The sequence below is a fragment of the Cervus elaphus genome, chromosome 22 (genome assembly GCF_910594005.1).
Source record: "Cervus elaphus chromosome 22, mCerEla1.1, whole genome shotgun sequence".
Taxonomy (NCBI): domain Eukaryota; kingdom Metazoa; phylum Chordata; class Mammalia; order Artiodactyla; family Cervidae; genus Cervus; species Cervus elaphus.
The window spans coordinates 20,632,708-20,656,255 of record NC_057836.1 but is presented as its reverse complement, the minus strand read 5'-3'; the positions used below and the strand labels follow the sequence as shown (position 1 = coordinate 20,656,255).

The 23,548-nt window shown below is 38.7% G+C and overlaps 2 pseudogenes; both read right to left on the bottom strand.

Moving 5' to 3' along the window:
• Positions 1–6,305: 6,305 nt before the first annotated feature.
• Positions 6,306–8,064, bottom strand: LOC122679950 (annotated as a pseudogene).
• A 3,206-nt stretch (positions 8,065–11,270) lies between these two features.
• On the bottom strand, positions 11,271–21,716 carry LOC122679949 (annotated as a pseudogene).
• Positions 21,717–23,548: the final 1,832 nt, after the last annotated feature.

Here is a 23,548-nt window from a genome sequence, read left to right as displayed (position 1 = left end):
GAGTGGAAAAAGTTGATTTGTCGTCAATGTGTCACTTCAAGTTTGAACAGGAAATTCTCACACTTAGGCTATTTGAAGAGAGTGTAGCTCATCACACACCTCCAGAAAATAGGACACTTTGGGCTGCATTTAAAAGCACAAATGGATCTCTAAGTGTGTTATTTATATTTTCCATTTTTAAATGCCTCTGAGAAATTGTTATCATATTCTATAAGATCTGAGGAGGTGGAGGTTTAATCACCTATACAGGTATCTTGTTTCCATCTCGGTCACATACACTGAAAACAGAATACCTCAAGTTTTATTTTTAAAACTAGGTTGCTAAATCTTGGCAGTGGATACACCTTTCCTTCACATCCATTGTTATTTTACTTCTATTGTCATAGAAAAAGTTCTAAAAATCATAATCCCATTTTCAACAGGTATTAAAGGATATTTGTCACTAATTATTCTGCAGAATTGCTACATTTCCAACCATGTTGTGTCTGGAACAAAGGCCATCATTTTCAAAATACCACTTCTTTTCTCTGCCCTAGTTCTTATATTCAGTTTTATTCTTCTGAAGTAAAAAATTTAATCTCCAGACTTTCTCTGACAAAAACACATGCCCTTGAAAGAACAAAATAAGAACACTATATTCATAAGTTGAAATATTAAATAAATAGTTATTATGTCATTCATGAATTCATCCTCTAATCATCACTAGTTGGATTTTACTAGGAATATTTGATGTAACAACATAGATTCAAGTACTACTATACAGTTCAAGAAAAGATAATTTTTAAAAATATCACCTAATCAAACAATGGCAAGAAGATGAAGAGAAGACTTAAACCACAAGATAAATAGAACATTCAAATGAAAATGACAAGAAATGACATGTAACAATGCTCATATAAGACAAAATAGTCTTTAAAGGAAAGCTCATAATGAAACATAAAGAAGAACATTGTATAATGATAGAGGGATCAATACACAAAGAAGATATTACACTTGCTAATATATGACCCCAATATATTAATGGCTTCCTAGGTGGTACCGGTCTAAAGAATCTGCCTATCAATGCAAGAGACACAAGAGGCATGAATTTGATCCCTGGGTCTGGAAGTTCCTCTGGTATAGGAAATGACAACACCTAAATACATAAAACAAACACTAATGATATAAAAAGAGAAATTAAAGGGAATACAATAATAGTAGGAGATCTTAACACCACATTGACATCACTGGACAGATATGCCAGATATAAAATAAGGTAACCAAGATTCTTAATGACACAATAGAACAGTTGAACTTAATTGATGTCTGCAGGACTGTTTACATACAAAAACCCCAGAACACACTTTGTTTTTAAGTGCACGTGAAACATTCTCAAGGATAGATCACATTCCAGGACACACAACCAGCCTCAAGAAATGTAATGGATAGAAATTATTTCAAACATCTTTTCTGACGACAACTGTATGTAACTGGAAATAAACCACAGAAAGGAAAAGAAAAAAAAAAGATAATTACATAGATACTACAAACATGATACTAAGAACCAATGGGTAACCGATGACATGAAAGAGAAAGTCAGAAAATACCTGGAGTATGTGAGACTGATCTGGTTTTGACTTCCATCACCCCATTGATCTCTGGGGATGATTCAGCTGATCTGGCTGGCTATGTGGGTGGCCCTTTCCTCCCTCATCATTCCATGTGTGTTGCTCTCGAAGCTGCACACTCGGTTGAAGAGGACAACCATCCCTGATAGAGAAGGACTGGTCTTCAGTCAAGGGTATCTAGTGGAACAGATCATTTTGATTGTGATGCTTTTAATGGGCAACTTTCAAAACCACTCAACATTTTAAGCTTTTGAATTATAGTTGCCATTTTTTATTGGAAGCCAATGTCTGTTTCTTCAGACAATTTAAACAGAACACAAAAAAGACAAAGAAATCTGCCATTATTCAAATCAGTCAACCCAATATTGCATATATTTACTATATTGCGTCAATCAGTTTGGCTATGCTCAGTATGTGCTTAAACATTTAGGGTGATATTTATGTACAGTTTGATATTTTTTATTTTTATCTATAAATCACCAACTAATCTATTTTTAGAGGTTTTGAATTTAGTTATTGACTATTTCCTACCCTCATGAGTCTGAAGAGGCTTTGATTTTTCAAGTTTATGTTGGCTGCTAAAATTCATGTTTGGTTTGATCTGTGAGATGATGATAAAATTTGGCATTTTAATTCTCTATGATTCTTGTCTGACAGAGTGTGAAGTAAATGAAATACTGAAACCCCCAGGAACTTTCTGAGTGGGGATATTGCATGTTATTTGATCATTGGCTATCTTTTTCTGACATCATGTCTCTGAAGCCAGTCATAAATATCAACACGGACCTCCTACTCTTAAAGCAGAGATGAAAGGCCAGCTGAGAGAGCTCGTCCTAGCTGTGTTCTGATCAAGTTGTCCTCCAATTGATGAAATCTCAAGGCACAGACACAGATGTTATCAGGCAGTGTGGGCATGTAATTCTGCTGTCACATTGTTGAACAAGAGGGATACAGGAGAACTTGCTATAGGTAAGCTATGTAGAAATTTTGGAGGGCTCTGGATTGTTGCAGGGAATAATTTACCTTGAGGTACTTGTTAATTAATATTAATGTTAACTACAGATGAAGACAATAATGAATCAAAACGAAAGTGGGTCAAAATATATTATGCAGAATATAATCTTTATATCTCCAGATGTTTTGGGAAATATTTAATTCATTTTTTGATGCTAAATTGTGTGTGTGGGGGGGGGGTGGTGGTTTCTCCACAGCTATTGGTATTACCTGCCTCGTTAGCAATAAATTCTCCAATGTTCAAATTCCCTCATCTGATAATTCAATGCAATATGAAAGTTTAAATGGTTTCATTTCTATCAAGATAAACCTAGTTTTGCTTTCGTAAATTTATTTTTTTGTGCATATAATACAAGTAGTCAATGGTGAATAAAGCTAAATGAAAATAGTTTGCCTGGAATTTATTTTATCTATTATAGGATTTACTCTATAATTTGGCATTGTATGAGGGAGAATATTTGCTGAAAATTAAATGGTAGTATATTTATCCATTTTATCATTATTTAATGATTGTTCAAATCCAAATTTCTCAAATTACAAAGTAACTAAATGGTAAAATATTAAGACATTTACAAACCCAAGAGTCAATCCTAACCTATGAGAAACAAAGTTCTGACAATGTTTATAGGTCATAAAAATATTTTTCAGGAAAAATATGGGTTTTTATTCCTTTTTTTACTAGTACTTTCAAACTCCACAGTAATTTATTTTGTATTGAAAGTGGAAGTGAGTGAAAGCGAAAGTCTCTCAGTCATGTCCAACTCTTTGAGATCCCATGGACTATACAGGCCATGGAATTCTCCAGGCCAGAACACTGGAGAATTCCCTTCTCCAGGAGATCTTCCCAACCCAGATTTGAACCCAGGTCTCCCTCATTGCAGGCAAATTCTTTACCAGCTGAGCCACAAGGGAAGCCCAAGAATACAGGAGTGGGCAGCCTATCCCTTCTCCAATGGATCTTTCCAACGCAGGAATTGAATAAGGGTCTCCTGCACTGCATGCGGATTCTTTACCAACTCAACTATGAGGGAAGCCCATACTCATCCTATATTTGGTATTCAGTTCAGTTCAGTCGCTCAGTCGTGTCTGACTCTTTGTGACCCCATGAATCACAGCACGCCAGGCCTCCCTGTCCATCACCAACTCCTGGAGTTTACTCGAACTCATGCCCATCGAGTGGTGATGCCATCCAGCCATCTCATCCTCTGTCGTCCCCTTCTCCTCCTGCCCCCAATCCCTCCAGGCATCAGAGTCTTTTCCAATGAGTCACCTCTTCGCATGAGGTGGCCAAAATATTGGAGTTTCAGCTTCAACATCAGTCCTTCTAATGAACACCCAAGACTGATTTTCTCTAGGATGGACTGGTTGGATCTCCTTGCAGTCCAAGGGACTCTCAAGAGTCTTATCCAACACCATAGTTCAAAAGCATCAATTTTTCAGTGCTCAGCTTTCTTCACAGTCCAACTCTCACACCTGTACATGACCACTGGAAAAACCATAGCCTTGACTAGATGGACCTTTGTTGGCAAAGTAATGTTTCTGCTTTTTAATATGCTATCTACATCGGTCATAAATTTCCTTCCAAGGAGTAAGCATCTTTTAATTTCATGGCTGCAATCACCATCTGCAGTGATTTTGGAGCCCAAAAAAATAAAGTCTGACACTGTTTCCACTGTCTCCCCATCTATTTCCCATGAAGTGATGGGACCAGATGCCATGATCTTAGTTTTCTGAATGTTGAGCTCTAAGCCAACTTTTTCACTCTCCTCTTTCACTTTCATCAAGAGGCTTTTTAGTTCATCTTCACTTTCTGCCATAAGGGTGGTGTCAATATTTGGCATTAGTCATCTGCAAATTCATCTAAAAATTTTAAAATATTTGTGTATTGATGCTATGACATTCAGTGATATCAATTTTGTATTTGTTTATTTAAAATAATCTCATAAATCAGAAATTAAGATATATTCATAGTACGTCATGTGGAAAATAGACGGTTGTCATTGACTCCACAGTCTTCACTGAACACTGTGCACTTTGAAGTCTACTATGTTATGAAAAGGCATTGTGACATAAACAGACCCTTACTTCATTAACATTGTTATGCCCGATGTCCGAATCCCCGAGCGGGAAGAAAGAAGGCCTCCAAGACAATGCAACTCACAGGAAGGGAAGTTTATTACTGACTCAAGCCAGGACTCTCTGCCCGCAACCAACGCAGTGGTGTGGGTCAGAGAGCCCCGAGCCCAAGCTGTTACACAAATTTATAGGGTGAGAAGCGGATTGGTTACATGTGTGCAACGCAATTTCATTGGTCAATACTTTCGCGCGCGCGGGGCTTTCCTGGGGGTTTCTGCCCCGTTCCTAATTTCCTAATTGGCAAACATCAGTGAAAGCTAATTGGTCCTAATTGGCAAACAGTGGTCATTGTTAAGCGAAAGCTACCTGATAGTAGGAAGGCCTACTCCTAATCTAAGTTGCGTTACTTCTGCTCGCCTCACATTCCCCCCTGTCTGTTGTTCAAGTAGAGGAATCTTCCTCTTTTCCATCTTGGGCCGCTGACACTATAAGTGGACCCAGGAGGGTGGAAATTACGGTAGTTGAAAACAAGACTCAAACCATCTCTGCTGGGCTTCCCTTTCTCTCTTTCTAATCAAGACCACCTCAGACAAGGAAGTCAAAGACTTCTCTAAATGACTGATTGATTCTCTTACCACTCTTGTATGGTCTGCATAGAAACCTCGCAGACCCTACCCTGTTGGAGAAAAATCAAGTCAGGTACAGCAGCTCGTAGGGAGGAAAGCCCTTGGCCTTGCAGAGATAGTAAAGCTTGGTTCACCCATATCTGAGGTACTTGGCCCTGCGGGTTGCGCCACACTCAGGTCTACCAAATCTCTGTTTCCTATGTCCCATTCCCAGGGCCCATCACAAGAGGTTACACAGCTTCAGCTCCTGCAATAATCAGCAGGAGAATTAGGAGACCTCCCAGCAGATGAGTCAAAGGATTTGACGGGTGAGGTCTGGCTTTCCATTCTTCTCCTGTTCTTCCGGTGTGGCTTGCCGCATGTGATTGCAATGAACCCAGGGTCCAATCCCATAGACCTTTACAGCAGTAGGAGTGGTAAGGAAAACAACATAAGGGCCTTTCCATCTAGGTTCTAATACACACAGGAGGGGTCTTCCATACAGAATCTCAAAAGGGCAGCTTATAAGGGGTGTTACATGCCTGAAAGAGTGCGAAGGGAAGGAGGGTCACCCAGTCCCTGCCAGTCTCTATTGCCAACTTCGTTCTGATTCATTCTCTCAACCTGTCCTGAGCTCTGGGGATTATATTCACAATGTAACTTCCATTTCGTCCCCAGAGCTTGGGCCAGCCCTTGTACAATCTGGCTCACAAAGGCAGGTCCATTATCAGAGCCCATAGTCACCGGCAGCCCGTACCTAGGCACTATCTCCTCTAAGCTCTCCCTTCCACTCACTCTGAGAAGGTATCTACCAGAACCAACATATAGCGATACCTGTACTTGCCTGGCCTTACCTCAGTGAAATCTATCTCCCAGTATGGCCCTGGCTCTTCCCCTCGGTACCTCGTTTATGCTTCGCAAGCCTGGATTATCTCTCGTCCAGTTGTATTTTCCTCAAACACTGATCAATATGCAGATTGAGTCCATATTTGCTTTCATTTATCTACTGAGTGTACCCAAGCTTCTTCTTCAGACTCTGGCATCTCAGGGGGAGGAGGGAGAGGGAGCCTGAAGTAGACCTTCACAGAATCATAGATAAACCACTGTAGTGCAGTCAGAGTGCCGATCATGATGATACCCTTCCATACACCTCTAAATCCAAGTCTCTTGAGGATCTGAGAGGCACTGTTACCCTTCTCCTTATTCAATACAGACTCCACGGAATCGGCAACAGTACATTCAAAGCAGGCAAACTTCATGGTATCTGTCTCATCCAAAGAGGAGCAACCCCCTTGTAGAATGCCTTTAAGCCTTCTTCCTTATACATTTTGGGAGCTGCATCCCTCAGAGTGTTACCGTAACCTGGTTGGGTTTGAATTCGAACTTTAGCAACTTCCATAGTCTCACTCAGAGCCTCATTAGGGGAGTTTTTGAACCCCTGTGGGAGGCGGGTCCAAGTTAATTGTCAGCAAAGAATTCAGCACTGGCAGAGGCAGCCAAATACAGTGATGTGTGCCACAGATAGGCATTCTCTCCAAGCATGTAAAAGCCAAACTTTCAAAGCCCCTGCAGGGAGTAGCCAATGAGGGTCGGGGCCCATCCTTTGGCCAAACCACGGAAACCATCCTCTTTGAGTGTAACTGAAAATCCATTAAGAATGCCCTTGTACTTCTGTGGGTCCACCTGCATACGGCATTTTACCAAATCCAGAGGAACAACAGCAGTGTGTGTCAGACCACAACTTAAGACCCCACCAAAGCCACACAATGCATAAAACTTCACGGAGCCATATTCAGCGGCTCCAGCTTTCCTTTGCCCATCTCTTACATAGCTGCTCCCATTGGTGAACCATACTAGCTCACTGTTGTCTAGGGGTACATCAGTTAAGTCTTTTCGTGCCGCCAGAGCCTCAGCCAGTATCTCGCTGCAATCATGGAGTTACAAACAGCTGGGATGGCTTATTTGGGTTAGGCAGGGCAAGGGCTGGGGCTTCTAGTAGGGCCCGTCTGAGTGTCTGGAAAGCCTGTTTCATTGGCTCAGTCCAAGTCCAGTTTGGGGTCTCTTTACTTCCCTCATACAAGGGCTGAGCCTTCTCAGCAAACCCCATGATCCACACTCTGCAATATCCAACAGTCTCCAGAAACTCTCTCACCTGGCGGGGGGTCTTGGGCCTTCATGGCCTGGGTTAGCCACTTTTGCCCCTGCCTGATCTTATACCCCAAACAGGTGACCTCTTGCTGGGCTATTAATTGTGTAGCAGAAAGACCTCTGGGTGGCAGGTCCTCACTCAGAGCCTCTTGAACCTCTGTGGGATTACTGGTTGGCTTTCCCCCTCAGTCCACTCAAAGGCAAATATCTCCTGGCTCTGGGCCGCCAGGGGTAGGCTGAAAAAGGCATCTTTCAAGTCCAACACAGTGTACCAAGTGTACTCAGACAGCAAACTGCTCAGGAGGGTATACAGGTTAGAGACAGTGAGGTGTATGTCACTCACCCGTTTGTTGACTACTCGCAGGTAATCTCTCCCCCCTGGCTTCTTCACCGGCAGTAAGGGGGTGTTCCAAGGGGATTGACACTGCTTGAGAATTCCGGCATCCATGAGACGTCGAATGTGGGGAGTGATCCTCCACCGAGCTTCCTGGCTCATGGGGTACTGTCTCACCCTCACAGGAGTTGCCTAGGCCTTTAGCTCGATGACGACCAGATGTCTGTTTGGCCATTCCCATCCCTGCCGTTTCAGCCCAGGCCAACGGGTATTTATTCATCCCTTAAGGCTAGGGATCATTCTCCCAGCTCTGTAGGAAAACCCAATGGCCTCTCCTTTCTTCCACAGAATCTTAGCATAATCAGTACTGCTATGACACAGGAATGGGATCTCATTTTTCTCCATTTCCTGCTTTAACCACTCTCGCCTCAAGAGTTCTCACTTGCTTAAGCCTCTCTCTAGAAGGGACAGATGTTTTAGTCCTCAGGTGCAAAAAGAGCAAGCTGATCTCCACCATAGAGAGGTACAAAGCCTACATTTGACAGGCTAATAGGATTCAGATTTTCAGGGTCCCAACACCTCAGATCTAACATGTAATCTTCAGCAGAATTTTCCAACATATCCACAGGGAATGCCATCAGCCACAAGTCTCTCCCAAGTAGAGGGGCTGGGCATTCTGGTATCACCAAAAACGAATGGGACTCCTGGTGGGTCCCCAGATCATTAATATCTTTTTGTCCTCATGGCTCCTTGCACCAAACTGGTCTACCATGAAGCCAACGGATTTCCCTTCCACATGTATGGTTACCCAGGATTCGGGGAGGGGTGCTGAGTCTTGACTCCCCTAGTCACTGTCTTCCCCTACATATAGAACTTGAGTTCCAGGGGAGATTCTCTGTCTCTGGGTCATACCTCTCCTCAGGTTCCTCTTAGGGCACTCATTTTTCCAGTGCCCCTGTTCCCTGCAGTAGGTGCACTGATCTTTCTTTAGGGCCTGCCTTTTTGGTTTCTCCTTTTCTCTCGTCCAGAAGTCTCGAGGTTCCCTCAATTCTGTTCCGGCTTTTATCCCCACAAAAAGAATCTGGGCTAGCTCCCTCTGGTTCTTCCGGTTTTCCCTCGTTCTATCCTTCCTGATCTTCTCAGCTAATTCCCTTTCCTCCCGTCGAATTCATTCTTCCCTTTCTTCTGGGGTCTCCCTATTATTAAATACCTTTTCAGCTGCTTTCAATAAATCCTGTATCGTCTGTTCTCCCAATCCCTCTATCTTTTGTAATTTCTTCCTAATATCTGGGGCTGCCTGATTTACAAATGCTAACAGGACTGCAGCGCGTGACTCCTCAGCCTGGGGGTCCATAGGTGTATATTGCCTGAAAGCTTCCTTTAGCCTCTCTAGGAAGGCTGCCGGGCTCTCAGTGGGCTCTTGCCTTACTAAATTGGCTTTCTTGCTGTAGCCCGCAGGCCAGCCATCAGAGTCTGGCGGTACACTCGGAGACACTCCCTACCTTCCGCTCTCTCAAAATCCCAGTTAGGCCGCAACAGAGGAAACCTCTTGTCCACGAGATGAGGCTGGGCGGCTGGCCTCCCGTTGGCCCCTGGGACCCGTTTCCGTGCTTCTGCCAGAATTTGCTCCTGCAACAGCTGCTGACAATCGTAGTGAAAGGAGAGTTTCACCTGGTTGGGCTCTAGTTACTGAGGCTCACTTATTGTAGGGCCTTCAGAGTCCGCCAGAGTGTAGCCCTGGCCGGGCCTCATCAATTGCCCCACAACCATTCACCTGTTCACTGAAACTCCTGCCTGAAAAGAGTCTAATTAAAAATCAGAGACAATGCCGGCACACACACAAACACGGACAAACACGGAGAGCTGAAGACAAACACACAGACAGACAAATGTCGGCTGACAACACAGAGCTGGGTTTTCAGGCCCCCTGACCAGACTCGGGATCAGGAGAGGAACTCTCCTTCCCACAGAGCTGGCTGCCTTCCAGCACGCTTGCTGGCCTCGGCCTTATGCCGGCTGGAGAAAGCTTTCTCCTGTGCCAGATAACTTCCTGCTTCACAGCAGGGCCCCGGAATTACTCTGGGCTTTTCCTGTGCCAGATACCTTCCTGCTTTGCAGCAGGGCCCTGGAATTACTCTGGGCTTTTCCTGTGCCAGATACCTTCCTGCTTTGCAGCAGGGCCCCGGAATTACTCTGGACTTTTCCTGTGCCAGATACCTCCCTGCTTTACAGCAGAGCCCCGGTTTTACTCTGGACTTCCGGTCCTGCCTGAGACAATGCCGGCACACACACAAACACGGACAGCCAAAGACAAACACACGGACAGCTGACAACACAGTGCTGGGTTTTTGGGCCCCCTGAGTTTTCCTGAGCACTGGTGCTATTATCTATCCTTCCCCTCTGTCCTGGAAGTGTTCTCTTCCCCCGGTAAAGGGATCCCGGACGAGCCCCCAAATGTTATGCCCAATGTCCGAATCCCCGAGTGGGAAGAAAGAAGGCCTCCAAGACAATGCAACTCGCAGGAAGGGAAGTTTATTACTGACTCAAGCCAGGACTCTCCGCCCACAACCAACGCAGTGGTGTGGGTCAGAGAGCCCCAAGCCTAAGCTGTTACACAAATTTATAGGGTGAGAAGCGGATTGGTTACACGTTTGCAAAGCAATTTCATTGGTCAATACTTTTGTGCACGTGGGACTTTCCTGGGGGTTTCCGCCCCGTTCCTAATTTCCTAACTGGCAACCAGCGGTCACTATTAAGTGAAAGCTAATTGGTCCTAAATGGCTAATTGGTTGTATCCAGGTGGCCTGATAATCTTACCAAGTAGGAAGGCCTATTCCTAATCTAAGCTGCGTTACTTCTTCTTGCCTCACAAAGAGTAATGGAAATAAAAATACAAATGGGACCTAATTCTACTTAAAAGCTTTTGCAGAACAAAGGAAACTATAAGCAAGTTGGAAAGGCAGCCTTCAGAATGGGAGAAAACAGCAGCAGATGAAACTGACAAAGAACTCCAAACTATATAAGCAGCTCATGCAACTTGATACCAAAAAAGTGAACAACCCAATCAGAAAGTGGGCCAAAGAACTAAACAGACATTTCTCCAAAGAAGACATACAGATGGTGACTAGACACATGAAAAGATGCTCAACATCACTCATTATTAGAGAAATGAAATCAAAGCAAAAACCAGAATGAGGTATCATCTCACACTGGTCAGAATGGCCGCCATCAAAAGGTTGACATGCAATAATAGCTGGAGAGGGTGTGGAGAAAAGGGAACGCTCTTTCACTGTTGGTGGGAATGCAAACTGGTACAGCCACTGTGGAGAACAGTGTGGAGATTCCATAAAAAACTGGAAATAGAACCAGTCCAGTATTCTTAACTGGAGAATTCCATGGACAGAGAAGCCTGCTAGGCTACAGTCCATGTGGTCTCAAAGAGTTAGACACGACTGAGCAAATGAGCACACACAATTATATTTCAATTGTTTTTGAAAAAACATTCATTATCAGAAAAAAATAATACAATTCATTTAAAATTTTATACAATCAGAATATTATTTCCATTTCATAAAAGGTCAAGTTACTCAACAGCATCCAAACTCATATTTTAATTCTCAAGCTTATGCTTGCAATTATATGTCTTTGGAAAGTGACAACTTTCTGCTCTTATTCCCCATAAGGTTAGTATAACACAGTACGTTCACCAGGTAAAGAGTCTTCTATCCTGTAATCGAAAAAAAAAAAATGCATAATTCTATTATAGTCTATGAAGACAACTCATGAAACAATGGCATTTTCCAAGTAACTGGAATACAAGATATTTTAAAATGGTTAATTATGTCTTTAACAAAATTTCAATGAGTTTGTTATTAGGAAAATGGACTACAGAGTAGCCTATTTTTCAACATTGATATCAACATTTTATTAACTTTCAACATCTTCCTTCAGCTTTCTATAATTTGACTAAAACAAATGCATTTATATTGTTTTAAAAAATTTCTCTTTATGTACTTTTCCTCCTCTATATAGCAATCTTTGAAAAAAAACTTATTGCAGTTTTCAAGTTGAACCATTTAGCACATCCATGGATAACCGTGACCTTCACAAGAGACTGGAATCCACGATATAATTGATAGGGATATCAGAAATTTCTAGCCCCAAATAAAGAATTTTCACTTGAACAGTTTTTAATGAAATGATTTTATTAATTTTTAAAAGGTAAGTCAAGATGTGTTCTTTTATAGGGTCTTTCATTCTTTAACATGCTATAAATGAGCATGTTAGATTCTAATGTAACACTAAAATACAAAAAGTTGAAAGCTGGAAGCTTTTAATATTGCCATAAATATTAACCAATGTCTGTACTTTTGATTCAAAATTAACTTAAACATTTATACTTATCAGTTTCTCTGTTTTCTAATGTTAATGAGGAAAAAAAAATTTTTTTTTGAGAGCTGTTTAACAAAGAGAAATTTACAAAGACATGAATTAATTGTAGAGATCCCACAGAAGAATACACCTTGTATAACAACTTGGGGATATTGACAGCTGTGAATTGTATCTAACATTAAGCCTGAGGGATAAGAAGGAGTAATTGACCTGGCTGTAGGAGGTGGCACAGGTAAGCCTTTCCTCCTGTGTTGAGAAAATCGTGTAGGCAACACAGGTGAGCCTTACAAGGGGGTCCATCAGAACACCTGCTAACAAGGAGCAAAAGAATTGGAAATCACCAAATGTGCATTAATGGTTTAAAAATGTAAATAAAGTATCATAAAGTCATATTCCATTGTTTAATGGAGTATTAATAGATCTTAGACAAACTACAAATATTAACACTTGTATACAATACAAATTCTATAATAATGCAAATATCACTAGACAAACTACAAATATGTACGAAAACACAAGTGAATTCCAACAAAGATAATATGGACCGAATCAAGCCTTTAACAAAGTATTGGAAACGTTTAATATCTTATCATTTCCTCTTCATTATCTATATAAAGCAGAATAGAATTCTAAGTAGTGCAGGACATCAAACTCGCATTCAACACTTTTTTCCACAAACGAATAGAATAGCAATCGTTGGAATATGTAAACTACTCTTTGGGACAACAACCACAGCGAAATTCTGGGGAAAGATTGTGAATTACTATTCAAAGGCAATTTGAATTTTAAAAAAGAGAAGTTAACTTACATGTATGCATAGATATAAACAGGTATGTGTGTGTATATATATATATATATATATATATATATATATATATATATATATGCACACATAAAACATATCTATGCACCCTCAAGGATGGTACATATAAAACAAATCTCACTCATACATTCACAGACAGGGTCAGTCTCTCATACCCCAATTTATGTCTCCATATAAAGCAAACATTATCTTCTCTTAACACATCTTAAAAATCAAGAAATGAAACTTCTATTTTAGAATAGCAAAATTATTTGTCTTTTACCATGTTACAGCAGGTGAAAAATGGAGTCATTTGCCAACAATCGACATGGTGATCATACTGTTGCTTAGGGAAAGCACTCTCCCAAATCATTCCTTAGGAATGTTTGTTGCCTGATTTTATAAGTTATGTTCTATGCCTGAATCTTTTCTTATTTTCACTAGCCTAAGATCGAGACAAAATACAAATTGCATTTACATCAGAGATTTAAATCATTATGTACCTTTCTGGAATCTTGCTATCAGAGAGGAGTTATTCTGCTCCTGTATTACAGTAGCTAAAAAAATAATCATTATAAAAATGAATATTGCTCTAAATAAATCATATAAATTTCAGTTGTGAGTTTGAAATTCAATTTATTGTTTAGGATTAGAGTAACCTGAAATAAAACTGATTTTACCAAGAAAAATTAATTAGGTAATGAAGATTTGGTGAAAAAATACATTTCAGACATCTAAAGGAACAGATTTCACCATCTCTTACCAATCTCAAAAATTAATTAAAAAAATTAATTTGTGTTTCTCAGTAAGATCTTTCAATCTCCTAAAGCATGCTTTTGAGCTATGAAATCAGAATATACATATATGTACTCTCTGTAATTATCCTGTGTTGAATTTGTATTTTTGACACATTCATAATAACATTATGCATTTAGTGTAAATGCATGTATGTTAATGATAGGCACATTCTATAATATTATGAAATGTTTAGAGGACTGACCATCATTAAAGTGAAAAGTCCCCTTCCAGTTTTTCAAAAATGTACTCACAGGGAGTAACAATGATCGTTGTCTCCACAGTGGATATCAGGCAAGGCAGATGATTCCCAGGATCCAATCAATGAGCTTCTCTGGAGGTGATGGTGAACCTGCAGGCAGAGAAAAGGAAACAGTGAGAAAGGAGTGATGGGGACAGTTGCTTAGAGTTTCCATACACTAGAACCCACATGAACAGGGAGTTATGGATATAAACTTGGACCCCAGCCCATTTCTACCCCTGTAGTCTTTCTCTAATATATGTTGCATTTTCAGCAAATGTAATGCTACATGAGTTGCTGATCAAACACTTCAAATTATAGCAATGTCAGAATAAAAGTAGCCTTTGGATTTCACATTAGAATAACATAACCAATTTTAAGCTCTCTTCCTCAACATGAAAAAGGTATGTGAACTTATCCCCTACTTTTCTCCACACCTCGGCACCCCAGCTGCACCCCCAGAAGAGTTCTGTTGTGTGACTAGCAAGTGTTTTACCTTTCGAGTGGTAGTTCTTGTCATCCCTGTGAAGGTTCTGAGAAGCATTGTGAAGATTTAATTCTATATATGTTAATTTCTGCTCAGTTATTGAACTGGAACTTTTAAAAACCTTAGGTTTTATTTTCTGCCTCTTTGAGTTCTTGACTGCCTCCAGTTCTGCATAGGTTACTCCTTGGTTTATTCATCTCTGCAGTTGAGTGAGGTCAAGGACTGTGCTCAAAGTGAACTGAGTAATGAGTGGTGTATGTGAGATAAGAACCTTAGTATAATAAGATGGGTGGGGCAAGAGCTTAGTGCTCACTTTGCATCTGAACAAACTTAAAGACTGGTTCCAAATTCCTCAGTACTTTAAACAAACATTTCACCATAGAATACTTCTTAAAAAGATATTTTGTATTTGACAATATATTATTGGTTGAAACAATGAAAAGCAATAAATTAGGGAGGAATAAAGAAGTTTATGACTAATAATACCCTCATTAAAATCAAATTCCACAGAAATATTTTAAAACCATCATAGTGCTTGTATGAAAATTAAAATGTTCTACTAACTAGAGAGATTCACCTATATTTATGATAATTTTGAAATTCAATAATGATTAAAGACTGAGTTCTTCAAAGATGAGGAGAGAGTAATGTTGGCATACGCGACAATTTCCTGCATTAAATTACATTAGTTAGTGACTTACATTTATTGTTGAAAAGGGGTAACAAATGGGCTTTATTTAGAATGGTTGAGGAGTTATGAGAAATCATTAAAAATTGAGGAAACGCTTCACACATTGGAAAAAGTTACATGGCACACTAACACATATAAGAAAAATAAAACGACATAAAAAGACTAAAAAATACTTGTTTTACAAAAGTTGCTGATGAATGATTTAATGGTTGAAATTTGAACCACAAAATGATATATAAGTATAGGTCATTTATGGAAGAACACCATTGGTTCAAACTTCCAGAAAGATCCTATAGATGTTAAAGTTAGAAAAGGTCATTTTAGTTGTAGAAGTGATGGTGATTACTTATGAAAAATCCAGATAACATAACTTAATAATTCAGACTGTTGATGCAGTAGTCAGAAATATCTGGAAATGAATTACAGCTTTTAAATTTGCATGTGACCTTCAAAAAGTTATTATCTAGAAACTTATATTACTAATCTTAAAAGCAAATAGGTTTATGTATTATATAACGTGTGTAACACTGAACACTCAACCTGGCACTTACAAGGTCTCAATAATTTTAATTATTATTTTAGTCTTCATTTCTATGGGACTTTTCTGATTTATATCAGCATCTTTAATTAGTATAGTATATCATTTATGCAATGTTTGATTTCTAAAAGCATACTATGATTACTTACAATTAAGTTTAAATTAGCCCTTAGGAAGTTACTTCAACCTGATTTTTATTGAAAATTTAGGTTCTTTAGTTCAATCTAATACACGTATGAGGAATCATGTTTGGCCTTTGCTATACAATGAATTCCTTTCCAAGAATCTATTTATAACGTTTGAGCAAAAATATATTAACATATTATTATACAAAACAAACTTACCTTCTACTGATCATAAAATCCCAAACTTGTTATTCCCTGTCGTGAGGTCTATGGGTTTAACTTAATATTATATACAAACCCAGATATGCCTGTGTGTATGCACTTGAGTAACATTCTACAGCCAATAACTTTAATACTTGGAGAAACGGTCCATCATATTTGATGTTTTATGATTTCTTTTTACCCCCAAATTATTAAAAAACAATGCTCTAAAGTAATTAGTCTCCAACTAATAAAAATAAATGGAAAAAAAAGAAAAAATATAAAACAATGCTCTACCTTGATTTCGTTGTATATTAACTATACTTCAGGGCATCGCATCTAGCATTTGTTAGTTCCCACTAAGTGAGATGGTCTAGTAGAGAGAGAGGAGAGGAGGGAAACATACCTTCTGTTGGCCAGAAAGTTGTGCATCCTTTAGTGGGGAGGTCAGGTTACTTTCATAAAAGAGGCCTGCTATAGCTGGGTAATAAAAGGAGAAATTTAAAAACATAAATCCAGGACAAGAATAAGCAATGTCTGTGACCTTCACAGACTGTCCTGTGAAGGCTCGAGTGAAGCAAGAAGGAAAAAAGTTGATTTGTCATCAATGTGTCACTTCAAGTTTGAACAGGAAAATCTCACACTTAGGCTATTTGAAGAGAGTTTAGCTTATCACATACCTCCAGAAAATAGGAGACTTTGGGCTGCAATTAATAGGGCAAATGGAACTCTTAAGTGTGTTATTTAGATTTTCCATTTTTAAATGCTTCTGAGAAATTGTTATCTTATTCTATAAGATTTGAGAAGATGGACATTTAATCACCTATGTAGTTATCTTGGTTCCTTCTTGGTCACATACATTGCAAACTTAGAATACCTCAAGTTTTACTTTTAAAATTAGGTTGCTAAATCTTGTCAGTGAATACACCTTTCCTTCACATCCATTGTTATTTCACTTCTACTGTCATAGAAAAATTTCTAAAAATCATAATCCCATTTTCAGTGAGTATTTAAGGATATTTGTCACTAATTATTCTGCAGAATAACATTTCCAACCATATTGTACCTGGAACAAAGACCATCATTTTCAAAAATGACATTTCTATTTCTCTGTCCTAGTTCTTATATTCACTTTTATTCTTATTAAATAAAAAAATTGAATCTTCATATTTTCTCTGACAAACATGCATGCCCTTGAAAGAATAAAATAAGAACAATATATTAATAAAATACCTGTCCATGACTAAGATTGAAATGTTAAATAGGCATTATGTCATTCATGAATTCATCCTCCAATCATGTCTAGTTATTTTGTACTAGGAATATTTGACATAACAACATAGACTCAAGTCAAACTATGTAGTTCAAGAAAAGATAATTTTTAAAAATATCAACTAACCAAATAATGGGAAGGGGAGGAAAATATGACTTAAATCACAAGATACATAGAACATACAAATGAAAATGACAAGAAAGGACATGTAACAATGCTCATATAAGACAATATAGACATTAAAACAAAGTTCATAATGAAAGATAAAGAAGGACACTGTATAGTGATAAAGAGATACAAGAAGAAGATATTACACTTGAGAATATATGAACTCAATATATGAATGGCTTCTAGGTGGTACTGGTGGTAAAGTGTGCCAATACAAGAGACACAAGAGACATAAATTTGATCCCTGGGTCTGGAAGATCCCCTGGTATAGGAAATGACAACACTTAAATATAAATACATAAAACAAACTACAGATATAAAAGGAGAAATTAAATGGAATACAAAAATAGTAGGAGATCTTTACACCCCACTGACATCACTGGACAGATTTCCTAGATATAAAATCATTAAAGTAACAGATTACTAATGACACAATAGAAAATTGAACTTAATTGAAGTCTATAGGATGTTACATATAAAAAGCCCAGAACACACATTCTTTTTGAGTGCACGTGAAACATTCTCAAGGATAGATCACATTCCAGGACAAAAAACAGGCCTCAAGAAATGTAATGAAATTACATTTCTATGTAAAGAAACAGAAATTATTTCAAACATCTTTTCTGACCACAACTGTATGTAACTAGAAATAAATCACAGAAAGTAAAAGAAAAAAAAAGATTACATGGATACTAAAAACTAATGGGTAAACAATGACATGAAAGAGAAAGTTTGAAAATACCTGGAGGATATGAGGGTGATCTGATTGTGACATCTGTCACCCCATTGATCACCAGGGTTTATTAAGCTGATCTGGTTGGCTAGGCGGGTGTCCTTTTCCTCTCTCAACATTCCATGTGTGTCCTTCCTGAAGCTGCACGCTCTGTCGAAGAGGACAACCATATCTGATAGAGGAGGACTAGTCTTCAGTCAAGGGTATATGAGTAGATCCATTTCCCAGCTAGAACCTTCAAACTAGCTCTCAGAAAATATCTGGAGTCAAATGATGATGAAAAGATATTTACAAAATCTATGGGACACAGCAGAAGCAGTTCTAAAAGGGAAGTTCATAGTGATACAGGATTCATCAGGAAAGAAGAAAATCTAGAGAATAAACTTATGGACATGGGGAGAGGGGAAGAGAGGGTGAGATGTATGGAAAGAGTAACATGGAAACTTACATTACCATGTGTAAAGTAGATAGCCAACTAGAATTTGCTCTATGACTCAGGAAACTCAAACAGGGGTTCTGGATCAACCTAGAGGGATGGGATGAGGAGGGAGATGGGAGGGAGTTTCAAAAGGGAGGGGATATATGTATACCTGTAGCTGATTCATGTTGAGGTTTGACAGAAACCAACAAAATTCTGTAAAGCAATTATCCTTTAATAAAAAAAACAAAAAGAAAGGAGAAAATCTCAAATAACCTAACCTACTACCTAAAAGAACTAGAAAAAGAGTAACAAATAAAACCTATAGCCCAAAGAAGGAAGGAAATAGTAAAGATTAGAGAGGAAATAAGTAAAATAGATACAAAAACAGTAGGACATATCAATAAAAAAGAGCTGTTTTTCTTAAAGGTAAGCAAAATCAACATACTTCTAGCCAGGCTCACCAAGAGAAAGAACCCAAATAAGCAAAAGAAAAAAGAAATAGGTGAAATAATAACATATACTAAAGAAATTTTAAAAAAAAGTAAGAAAATACTATGAACACATGTCAACAAATTGGATAGCACACAAGAAACGGACAATTTTCTAGAAATGTACAACCTACCAAAAGTGAGGAGAAGAAAAGAAAGAGATATTTTGAACAATGATCATTAGAAGTGAAATGGAATCTGTAATTAAAAAAAAAAACAAAAAAAAAAACAACACCCTGCAAACAAATGTTCAGGTCTGAATGGCTTCACTGGTGAATTTTACCAAATATATAAAGAAAAAGTTATATCAATCCTTCTTGAGCTATTGAAGATTGGAAAAGATTGAAAAAGAAGGGAACACTCTCAAAGATATTCAAGGAAGCTACCATTCAGTTCAATTCAGTCGCTCAGTCATGTCTGACTCTTTGTGACCCCATAAATCGCAGCACGCCAGGCCTCCCTGTCCATCACAAACTCCCGGAGTTTACTCAAACACATGTCCATCGAGTCAGTGATGCCATCCAGACATCTCATCCTCTGTCATCCCCTTCTTCTCCTGCCCCCAATCCCTCCCAGCATCAGGGTCTTTTCCAATGAGTTAGCTCTTCGCATGAGGTAGCCAAAGTACTGGAGTTTCAGCTTCATCATCAGTCCTTCCAATGAACACCCAGGACTGATCTTCTCTAGGATGGACTGGTTGGATCTCCTTGTAGTCCAACAGACTCACAAGAGTCTTCTCCAACACCACAATTCAAAACATCAATTTTTCAGTGCTCAGCTTTCTTCACAGTGCAACTCTCACATCCATACATGATCACTGGAAAAACCATAGCCTTGACTAGATGGACCTTTGTTAGCAAAGTAATGTCTCTGCTTTTGAATATGCTGTCTAGGTTGGACATAACTTTCCTTCCAAGGAGTAAGCGTCTTTTAATTTCATGGCTGAAATCACCATCTGCAGTGATCTTGGAGCCCCCCAAAATAAAGTCTTTCACTGTTTCCACTGTTTTCCCATCTATTTCCCATGAAGTGATGGGACCAGATGCCATGATCTTAGTTTTCTGAATGTTGACCTTTAAGCCAACTTTTTCACTCTCCTCTTTCACTTTCATCGAGAGGCTTTTTAGTTCCTCTTCACTTTCTGCCATAAGGGTGGTGTCATCTGCATATCTGAGGTTATTGATATTTCTCCCGGCAATCTTGATTCCAGCTTGTGCTTCATCCAGCCCAGTGTTTCTCATGATGTACTCTGCATATAAGTTAAATAAGCAGGGTGACACTATACAACCTTGATGTACTCCTTTTCTTATTTGGAACCAGTCGGTTGTTCCATGTCCAGTTCTAACTGTTGCATCCTCATGCCCGAGTTCAGGGGTGGCAGCCGAGAGGAGCAACCCCACGTCCAAGGAGCGGCAGCAGTGCTGGGTGCAGCAGGGCTGAGACGAGCTACTCTACGTTCAATGTCAAGAGGGGCATTTCTCTATGCATTTCTAAGAAAAAATGGTAAAGTATCAGAGCACGGGTGGCCCTCGGGTGCACAGATCTATGTGTTTCTTAAGAGAAAAAGATTAAAAAAAAAAAACAACAAAACACAATCCTTTTTTCTTTGTGCCTTGCCTAAATAGCACTTACTTCTGGGGTTAAACAGGGCACAGACATTCTCATTATATTTACACATGTAATGATTTTTAAACAATGCTTTTTTAATTGTTGCTATGGCTAGTGGAACAGATCATTTTTACTTTGATGCTTTTAAAGGGCAACTTTTAAACCCATTCAAAATTTTAAGCTTTTCAATTATAGCTGTCTTTTTTTGAAAGCCATTGTCTGGTTCTTCAGGCAACTTAAAGAGAACACAAGAAAGAAATGGAAATCTACCATTATTCAAATCAGCCAACCCAATATTGTATATATTTACTGTATTGTATCAATCAGGTTGTATATCCTTAGGATGCTTCTTAATCATATAGGTTGTTATTTCTGTATAGTTTGATATTTTTTATTTTTATTTATAAATTGTGTCAAGTAATTTATTCTTAGAGTTTTTGGATTTAGTTATTGATTATTTCCTACCCTCATGAGAGTCTAAAGAGGCCTTGAGTTTTCAAGTTTATGTTAGCTGCTAAAGTTCATGTTTAATTTGAGCTATGAAATGATGATAAAATTTGGCCTTTTAGTTCTCTAAGATCCTTGTCTGACAGTATGAAGTAAATGAGATACTGAAACCAGTGGAAAATTTCTGTGTGGGAATATTGAATGCTATTTGATCATTGGCTACCTTTTTCTGAGATCATGTCTCTGAAGCCAGTCGTACATAAAAACAAGGACCTCCTAGTCTCAAAGCAGAGGTGAGAGGCCAGCCGAGACAGCTCATCCTATCTGTGTGTTCTGACCAAGCTTGTCCTCCAATTGGTGCAATCTCAAGGTGCAGACACAGGTGTTATCAGGTAGTGTGGGCACATAATTCACGCTTCTGTTGTCACACTGTTGAACAAAGATGGATACAGAACAGGTAAGCTACATAGAATTTGGGAGGGCTCTGGATTGTTTCAGGAAATAATTTACCTTGGGATTCATGTTAACTAATGTCTAATGTTAACTTTTATTCTACAGGTGAAGACAACAATGAATCAAAATGAAAGTGGGTCAAAAATATTCATTATGCAGAATATAATCTTTATGTCTCCAGATGTTTTGGGAAATATTTAATTCATTTTTTGATGTTAAATTTGGTGTGTGTTGGGGGTGGTTTCTCCACAGCTATTGGTGTTACCTGCCTGGTTAGCAATACATTTTCCAGTGTTCAAATTCCCTCATCTTCAAATTCAATGCAATCTGAAAGTTTAAATGGTTTTGTAGTATGATTCTTTTTCTATTAAAAGAAATCCAGTTTTGTATTTATAAAATTGTTTTTAGTATATATAGTACAAATATTAGATGGTGAAAAGAGCTAAATGAAATACAGCTTGCCTGGAAGATACTCCATATATTAAAAGATTTTCTCTATTTTTGGCATTGTATGAGAGAGAATATTTGTTGAAATTACATGGTAGTGTATTTATCCATTTTATCATTATTTAATGATTGTTCAAATCCAGATTTCTCAAATTACAAAGTAATTAAATGGTGAAATATTATAACACTTTAAAAATCCACGAATCAATCCTAACCTATGAGGAACAAAGTTCTGGCTATGTCTACAGGTTATACAAATATTTTTCAAGAAAAATGTGGGCTTTTATTGCTTTAATTACTAGTACTTTCAATTTCCTCAGTAATTTATTTTGTATTAGTTGTCCACAACTTCATCTAAAACTTTTAAAAAATATTTGTATATTGACACTATGTGATTCACTGACATCAATCCTGTTTTCATTCATTTAAAATATTTTCATAAATCAGAAATTAATACACATTCATAGTAAATCATGTGGAAAATAGAGGGGTATCTTTGACTCCACAGTCTTCACTGAACATTGACTGTGCACTTTGAAGTCTACTATGTGAGGAAAAGATGTTGAGAGTCAAACAGGCTGTTACTCATGAACATATATTTGGGAGGACATGTTTTGTTTTGTTTTGTCTTAGGAGTAACCTGTATCTACTCTGTTTTTAGATTCATTTTCCCCTATAGGTCATTTCAGTGTATTGAGTCGAGTTCTTCTTGCCTGCAATGCAGGAGACCAGGGTTCAATCCCTGGTTGGGAAGAGTCTCTGAAGAAGGGAATGGCAATCCACTCCAGTATTATTGCCTGGAGAATCCCATGGACAGAGAAGCCTCGTGGGCTACATTCCATGAGGTCACAAAGAGTCAGACATGACTGATCAACTAACACACAATGTGTATATGTCAATGCTAATATCCCAGTTTATTGCTCCCCGCCTTATCCTCTGTTGTTGTTGTTGTTCAGTCATGTCTGACTCTTTACATCCCCATGGACTGCAGCACACCAGGCCTCCCTGTCCTTCATCATCTCCTGGAGCTTGCTCAAACTCATACCCATCAAGTCAGTGATGCCATCCAACCATCTCATCCTCTGTCATCCCTTTCCCTCCTGTCTTCAATCTCTCCCAGCATCAGGGTCTTTTCTAATGAGCCAGTTCTTTGCATCAGGTGACCAAAGTATTGGAGCTTCAGCTTTAGCATCAGTTCCTCCAATGAATATTCAGGACTGATTTCCTTTAGGACTGACTGGGTGGATCCCCTTGCAGTCCAAGGGAATCTCAAGAGTCCTCTCCAACATCACAGTTCAAAAGCATCAATTCTTCGATGTTCAGCCTTCTTTATGGTCCAACTCTCACATCCACATCAGTTCAATTCAGTCACTCAGTCGTGTCCAACTCTTTGCGACCCCGTGGACTGGTTCAAATGAGTCAGCCCTTCTCATCAGTTGGCCAAAGTATTGGAG